Below are 9,111 nucleotides of genomic sequence, written 5' to 3'. Positions count from 1 at the left end.
CGTCTTGGCACTTTCTGCTAGTGAGTGTAAAGTTTGAAGCAGAGAAACTTCAAGGGTAGGTTTCCTTGAGCTTGAGTTCTAAAAAGTGAATAGGAATGTGGCAGGTCATCAAAGGAGAGAAAGGATTGTCAGGAAGAATGAAAGGCATGAACCTGCCTAATCCAGTCCCCATTCTGATTTGGAGAAGGCCAAGACCAATAAACTATAGATAATTGTTTTAAGTGCCTAGAGAATTGGAGGAGATGAGAGAGAGGGGGAGACCAAAAACGTTCCTCAAGTTCCTTATTTTCAGACCTGTGCCCTCAACTCCAGGCCATTTGATCATTTTTTTATATAATGGATAAGGCCATGGTTTGTGGATATCCCATGTCAGATTTTGCTGGATTAGTTGCAAAATATAAACCCTAGCTGCTAGGCATTTGGTTGCAGCTGTCTAAGCAATGACACATCCAGTTGGTGCTTGTCGTAAACTCTGTGGTTTCCTTTATGAATAGCCATTTACTTTGTTTTCTCTAAAGAGAGGTTTTGAATAGCAGAAATGCTTAAAAACAAACACAGAGAGTTGCTATTTCTGTGTGGACACAGATTTCTCAACCTCTGTGCTGCGTATCTGCTATTCAAAACATGGGAAGTTATGGAGGAATTCAGAAAGTTGAAGAGTCTGGCTCATTTGAGAAATCCCAGCATGGCAGAAAGTGTTGGCAAAGAACACAGGAAAAGAGAAAAATGAGCCCTGGCATGAGAAGGATGAGGCCAGGGGACCTTGGGCTGGAGAGGGAGGGAGCTGATCGGCCACCATTTTGTGTCACAATAAAAACTTGCTAGAGCTCTCTAGAAGGACAAAAGTTGAGAAGTTTGAATGAAAGGAAGAAGGGAAGGCCTTTTAAACTATTGGAGCCTTTAAGGCTAGTGAGGAAGAACTAATGATGCAATTGACACAAAGATTCCAATTTGAGGTAAGGCTCTGATAGCATTGTTTCTTCTCGACTCAAAACCACCATGCAACTTCCTTCTGATGACCAGGACTTCAAAAATAATGCTGCTTTTGTTTTTGTTTGTATTAAATGATGTTGCTTAAGTACATACTCCAAAAGCTTCAGGATAAGGAATTGATGATAGCTTAGTCTGACATTGTTTTCTTACCTTTTGGTGGCAATAGTAGGTAACTACAGAGTTAGTAGTGATCTAACAGGTCACTGGAGCAGGTAGGGATCTGGGTTCTTGGCCCCTCCCAACATATCCATGTTGCATTTTGACTTTGATGCTATCAAGTCAAATTAGCTGAATTTCTTTTTCAGATCATCTAATTATATTTGAGAATTAAAATAGTAGTAGAACAGTGTCTTAATAGAGCAGTGGTCCCCAACCTATTTGGCACCAGGGACTGGTTTCATGGAAGACAATTTTTCCATGGAGGATGGGGGGATGGTTTTGGGATGATTCAAGCGCATTACATTTATTGTGCAGTCAAACCTCTCTGCTAATGATAATCCGTATTTGCAGCCACTCCCCAGCCTAGCATCACCACCTCAGCTCCACCTCAGATCATCAGGCATTGGATTCTCACAAGTAGCAAGCAACCTAGATCCTTCGCATGTGCAGTTTACAGTAGGGTTCGTGCTCCTATGAGAATCTAATGCCACTGCTGATCTGAGAGGAGGCGGAGCTTATGCAGTGATGTCACTGATGGGGAGGAGCGGCTATAAATACCGATGAAGCTTCACTTGCTCACTCACCTCCTGCTCACCTCCTGCTGTGTGTCTGGTTCCTAACAGGCCACTGACATGTGCCAGTCCACAGACTGGGGTTCGGGGACCGCAGTAATAGAGAATATTAGAACTCTAATCTTCTCCTTTGGGGTTCAAAGATATTAAACTGATAGATTAAGGTATTCTCAAATTAAACAAGATTGCTATATTTTGTTTGTTTTACATTTTATATAACATCAATAGCACCGTGAAGAGTATTTTTGTTCTCATTTAAAAAGATCTTGGATTTGAAAAGACTGAAAAACACAGGTGGAGGGCTTTATTTATTCCTTCTCAGGTGTTTGCTCTTTTCAGATTTTTGTAAGTGTCAGATGCAGAAAGCGTACAGTTATTCAATAGCTCTTAGTTGTTCCATGTAATGAAAGTGCCTCTTAGCTTAAATGTGTAAGAATTTTTAAAAGAAAATGATTGAATTATTGAATATAATGTTCTCATTTTTTATTCACACTCTCTCATATTGATAAAAAGGCATTGAGATAGCTTATTTAAAAAAAAAGAAAACTATAACCAGACTACTAGGAATAGAAAAACTGAAACAGCAATAATACCAAGAAAACACATAATGAGAGGAGAAAAAGGATGGATAAAAATTTAGGCACATGTAAGATGACACTTCATTTCTACAAATGGTTTCAAAAGAGAACAATGTACTTTTTCATTATTAAAAATGGCTACAGCTGTATCTCAAAGGAATTAACCTAATCCCACCAGCCAGATTTCATAATAAATGAACCCTTGAAAATACTGCAGCTGCAAAAGACCTCTGGGAGAGAGAGATGTATAAGTATGGAACATTCCACAAAAAAAAAGGGGGAAATAAAAAAGATAGTCCTTATAGGTAGGTAAGAAAATAACTTCATAATGGTGACATTCTATTAAGAAAAATTTTATTTTTCTATAAAAAATATAAACACACACACACACACACACACACATATATATATAAACACTCATATATATGAGAACTTAAAGTCACATAAAAATCTGTCTTGTTTCCCAGAGCAATTGTAGGACTACTTCCAGCAAAGGCAGTATGAGGTCAGATAATTTCTCTCCATAGAGAACAGGTATAAAAATGGATAAAATTGTTAAAAACAACCATAGGGGGGAAGGGCATGCCTCTAACCCTCACTTGGGTGAGGCAAAGACATAAAGTGTAACCATAATGTTTGTACCTTCATAATACCCTGAAATAAAAAAAAAAAAAATTTCAATGTACTGAAAAATGACCAAAAACAAAAAAAACAAACCTGTGAAAATTTTCCTCCTGAAAAAAGGCTACTGTATATGGTATAGTAGCAGCAAATATGTGCCCTTCTTGCCTGGGTGTGTTCTTGTCCCCTCCACACACACTCAGGCTGCGGAACCAGCATTGCATGTGGGAAGAGGCGGTGAACTCAGTCTGGAGCCAGCAGGAAAGACCCACAGCTCTACCACTGGAGGCGGGGACCTCAATTTGGGGCAGTAAGCAGACCGGCTAGAAATTTAATGATGAGATCCTAGAAGTCAACAAGCATACAGAGGCTGAGAAAATAAGCTCTCCACACATGCCTATCTACAAACCTATGAGAGCACGGGAGAGACCCACGATAGACTGGCAGAACATGACAGCTAACGGAGACTTGAGATCTTGCTGGCACTTTGAATGCATTCCTCAACTCACACATAGCTCGGGTAGCAGTAGGAAGAGCATTACAGGCTCAAAGTGCCCAGAATATTAATATAATCTCTGCCCAAACCGTTGTCTGACCTCCAAAGTAAGAATATGCTGGGGAGACCACTCAGGAGCCAGCGACCATCTACGTGTCTGCTTTGCCCTATGCCATGGTCCACTGCCAAGGGTTTTCTCTCCCTCTGCTCCAGCTCAACCTTGGTTTTCATGTGGCTCTGGGGCGATTGGGGATGAGGGACAGAAACATTTATTATAAATCATGGCCACCTTTTCAGCAGGGGCTATGGGTGTGGTAGTGCACCATAAAAAATATGCCCAATACAGACACAGAGAACAAGGCAAGACATGGTTCTCATCCTGAAGAGAAGAATTTGGAACAACACATGGTGTGAACTGTACCCATTGAGAAGAGAAAGGCAGAGGAGTGTTCAAATATGAAGAAGTCCTAGTTGGCAACAGGCATCGACAAGCGTCAGTGGGCACAAAACACCTCTGCCTTCCTGATGCCCTTTAATCAAAATAGTGCAGTTCATAGAAAAAGGACATGGTTCAAGATAACAAATTGCATGGACACATTTGATCTTCTTTTATCTCTGCCAGCTTTCTGCAGAGATAAGCCAGCTCATCTATATAATGGCCCATGGATACATACATACATACCGTGGTGCCACCACCAGAAACGCAAGCAGGGTCCCACTCATAAGCCAAAACCTCTAAGAATTGCTTTGTAGATGACGTAATGGTTGAAATAGGAAAAGTCAAATCCGACAGCTGTTAAAGGCTTCATTGTAAAGAAATTGGGGAGTTCACAGAAATGTTGGAAAAGCTATAAATCAAGCCTCAAAATGTGATCAGGAACTAGAAGAAGCTAGGTGGGAGGAAAATACCACTAACATCACACCTCCAGGACAATCTGTTTTATGGCCAGAGTGACAGCACCACTGCTGCAGGATTGTTGATGCCAACAGCAATGGATGCAGCCACTGGATTTTGGATGCTGTCGTGGCTGCTGGGCTCTGAACACTGCCACCATGAAGTGGTGTCTCTACTCTCCTTTTATCTTTGCCTCACCTCCTCTGGGCTCAAAGACTTAAACAAGAGCATCCTATTGGTTGGGCCTGAGTCACCTGCTTGCCCCCAAGTAACAGAATAAGGCAAGAAGGAAGATTGGTCCATTTGGCTTCCATAGTGGGCAGCCAATTCTGCCTTCCATCAAGGCTTAAAATTTACAAATTGCTCCATTTAGTGCCTGGAAGACACTATATAAACACTGCTATATATATATTAGTGCCAAATTTAGGAAACGTTGCATGAGAATTAGAAAAATGGCTTGTTCTGAGCAAATAACACTTCAGGGAATGTAAAAGGATGATTCTCCTTGGAAGGAACATGAACTCCTTAAAAGACAAAGCTTCACAGGAGAGAACATCTGGAAGATGAATAGCTGGGGAAGCGTTTAGGAGAAGAGAAAGGTTGCTCAACGGCAAACCTAAAATCAGATTTATCACAGGGGTTTCTTGTTCTATTTATTCTTCCTTGTGTGTTTTGTTCATTTGTTTGTTTTTGTTACTACGCCAGGACTTCCTGCTCTTCTTGATATTGATCAATTATTATCTCTGTGAAATTTAAACATTTTGACTATTCAGACTATTCAGACTTCATATAAGATTTTCTTCCATACCCAAATAAAATATCCTGAACCTTGAAAAAAATCACTTGACATGGGATCTTTATCTCAGGAACTTTTCTAGTTTAATTCATTTTTTTATGAGGGAGAGAAGAATAAAGAAATATTGTGACAGATTCCTTAAGTGAATTGAGAGTTCCCAACATGATGGCCATGGGCCTGGGTAAGTAATTGGTTGTGTCTGCTTTGTTGTATTGGTAAACCACTTTGCTGGTTGCTTTTGAAACGCCACAAATATTTCAAATAACTTCCTGTGTGTTGACAAGGTTGATGATCACCTTGTTCTTCTAGTCCTGAGTCTCTCCAACGGCAGCAGTGAAACAGAGTTGGGACTCTCCGGAATCACCAAAAATTGTACTGGATTCTACATTTCTATTTAAGCTGTGCTCTGGAGCTTTCCTCTCTCTTCTTTTCTCAGGTCCAAACTTGTAGTATCTTGTACATTTTTGAGTCAAGCATTGAACCCTTGGAATATTCTACAATGAGGATAATTTGCCATGTGAAGCTATTCAAGATCAAGAGGGAAATCTGAGGTTTCACAAACTTTGGATTAAATATTAGAGACAAATGAAAGAAAATCTTCACAATACTGTTTTCTAAAGTGCATTTGACCTTTTGCTTGTTTTGGAGACCGTGGCATGTAGTATATACAGTTTTTACCACCCGCTCCTGTGATGGCTTGACGATCCCCTCCCACACACCCTGGAGGTTTTGCTTAAATTGGAGAATAGCGGAGCCTTGCTTTTCTCGATTACCCCAACTGCCCGGTAAAATCTTTACGTAGATCCTTTGGGGAGTAAAATACCTCTCCACAAAAGCTTGTTATGAGGAAGGGTCAATGCAACAAGGCAGAATTCTAAGTCATGTGCAATAGCAAAGCATGTGACTGCCCACCATGAGGCTGGGGTGGAAAGGAAGACAGTAGCCTGCAGAGAAGTATTATAACTTCGGTTGGTGACTCAGGAGGGATGGATTATGCAACGTGCCCATTCGTTCTCAAATATATAGAAGGTGGTGAGCCTTATGGGAGTGGGGAGGGGAGAAGAGATAGAGGCCGTTGCTGATTTCCTTGTTATAACATTTGCCATCTCAATCTTCAATGGAAGATTTCTCTTTCAAGATAAGTACATCCTTCCCTCCCAATCCAGTCCTCAGAGACTATGGAAAAGATGGAAAAGCAAATGTATAAGGGGTAAGAAAAAAAAGGTGGTAAGACAATTAGTGGACCAGAAACTGAAGAATTCCTGAAGAAACGCAAAAGCTATCGAGAGCACATGGACGAAGGAAACTTGCCCCAGAATGGAGCTCCGCACTCAGCAGGGCTGGTGCCCGCGGCAGCAGAGCCAGATGACAGGATGACTTTTTGGATGGGCTGACCCTTCCCAACACCCTCTGTTTGGGCCAGTAATGCTCACACAACATAGCTGGGGAACAACAGAGAGAAAAGGCAATGGGTAAGGAAACAAGACTGAGGTGGAGGGATGTATTGGGACTCACACTTCACTTTAAGTAGACTCGTCCTGCATATGTCTTCCTGCAAGCTTCCCCCTCGTTGGACACTAAAGTCCACAGCATCTGCTGTCCACGTTAGTGGGTGCTTCTGCTTCGTTAGTGGTAAGTTCTTCCCCACTGAAGTCATTAAACGTTGTTATTCATTCTTCTCTCCCCACCCTGATTCTATTCCCATGGAGCTAAGGCAGGTCTGATTTATCGAGGGTTGTTTGGTTCATGGGGGATGTTCCAGCCTCGACTTCTCTCTGCTGACCTGGCATGTCACCAATCCGTGCCTGCCAGTATCTCTGGCTCTAGCATCCTCACTGGCTCACACTCTGCCGTGTGTCTACCTCTACCTTCTACCCTCAAAGTGCAAATTCACGGGGAATTCCCTGTTATTGGAATTCCTCCCACCGAAAGGACTCAAGCAATCCAGAGGCATGGATTCAAACATGGTGTCTATTGAGACATACAGATGGAAGAGAAGTGAGCTGTGAAGACCTGGAAGTATGACATCTCCTGTTAACTGTAGCAATGGATATTTGAAAGCTGTTTGTATGTTTTTTTTAAAAAAAATCCCTTCTAAATCAAACGTAGTGGGAGATTTTATTGTTTTTGGCTTTGTTTGGTTTTGTCTTATTTTAATAGACTATTTTTAGAGCAGTTTTAGGTTCACAGCAAAATTAAGCAGAAGGTACAATTATTTTCCATATACCCCCTACCCCCACACATGCACAACCTCCCCCATCATCAACATCCTACAACGGAGTGAGTGGTGCATTTGTTACAACTGGTGAACCTGCATTAAATAAATACATCGTCATCACCCAAAGTCCATAGTTTACTTCGGGGTTCACTTTTGGTGTTGTATATTGTAGATGTTTGGACATGTATCCACCACCATAGTATCAGAGTAGTTTCACTGCCCTAAAAATACTCTGTGCTCCTCCTGTTCATCCCTCTTTCCCCTACAGACACAGTGTTTTGATTTTAAAGAAGGAGGCTAGCATCTGCTTTGATTCACATTGCCTGAATCAGTATTTGTCTCTCTGCTGATGTGAGAATTCAGTGTTATGGTCATCCTGACAGATTCAGTATTTGTCATGTTTTTGTTAAGTTATTGACCTGCAGCTGTTGAAAATCTCTAATTAACATCAACCCGAGACCGGAGGAGTCTGGCCCTTCTGTTATTTGCTTCTCAGTGCTGTATGTAAGTGATAAGTAAATTCACATCTCCCGCCAGTTTGGCAATTTGCAAGTTAGCAAATCCAAATTTATGTTGCTCTCATTAAACAGGGCAGCTGAACAAAAGGATCATCCTGTTTGGCTTCAAAATTAAAGTTAAGAAAGTTTTTCTTTGAGAAGGAGAAAATATCCTATCATGTTCTACTGTCAGGAAATGTGAAATAAAATTAAAAAGTGCAAAAGGAAGCAGTGTAATTGGATCTGAATTGGCATCCTTAAATCACAAGAGCAAGGTTCATTGGAGTATCTCTTAAAGAAAAACATTTATTGTTTGCTGTGATTCTTTGTTCCAAACTGTGTGTAGTTGACGTTCCGGGTACCAGCATCCTCTGAATTTACTACCATGTACCCTTGACTGTAACATAGCAATCCAAACGTGGCAATCATCAATGTTTTCAATAACGATCCTCATTCATTGACTCCTGTAAACTTGTACAGCTCTAATGTGATTGTCCTCCTGGAGCCATCCTGATCCTGCCTTAGCATCTTGACACAACCATGGTGTCAGTAAATGAGTAAAGGTCCAAGTCCAAGAGGGCTGAAGATTATTGCAGATGTTTACTGGATGGTTTTCTGAATTGCGTTTGAAGCTGGTGCAGAGATACTACATCGCTTATCATATAGCAAAACTTCTTTGAACTCCGCGTTGCAATCCCTGTATCAAAACCCACCCCAAGGTGGACCATATCCTCCTTGACCATAGTACAGCTTTCTAGCTCCTTTGCCACCCTTATGTCACCCCCAAGATCACACGCAGGCTCTGACTGCTGTTTTCTTAGGCAGAATTAGCCTCTTTAGGCTTCTCAGTTCAGCAAAACAAAGAGACTTTTTGAGAGTCCTTCCTTATTTAAAGCTCCAAATTTGTCTCATATTGTAATAACAGTTTTATGTGTCAACGGGGCTAGGCTATAGTACCAGTTATTTATCCACAGACTAATCTACATGTTGCTAGGAACGTATTTTGATGATGCGATTAATAATTAACATTTACGATCAGTTGACATTAAGAAAAAGAGGTCATCTTTAATAATTCGAACTGACCTCGTGCAATCAATTAAAAGACCTTAAGGGCAAAAACTGAGGTTTCCCTGAAGAAGACAAAATTCTGCTTGTGGATTGCAGGATCTGATTCCGCCCAAGAGTGTCCAGCCTTTTCTAGCTCAGGTGTGCTAGATCAGGGTGGGAACCTGTGGCCTTCTAGGTCCTTAAGTGCGGCCTTTTGACTGAATCCAAATTTTACAGAA

This window comes from Propithecus coquereli, unplaced genomic scaffold (assembly GCF_000956105.1).
Source record: "Propithecus coquereli isolate 6110/MARCELLA unplaced genomic scaffold, Pcoq_1.0 Scaffold76, whole genome shotgun sequence".
NCBI lineage: Eukaryota > Metazoa > Chordata > Mammalia > Primates > Indriidae > Propithecus > Propithecus coquereli.
Note: the sequence above shows the minus strand (reverse complement) of the source record.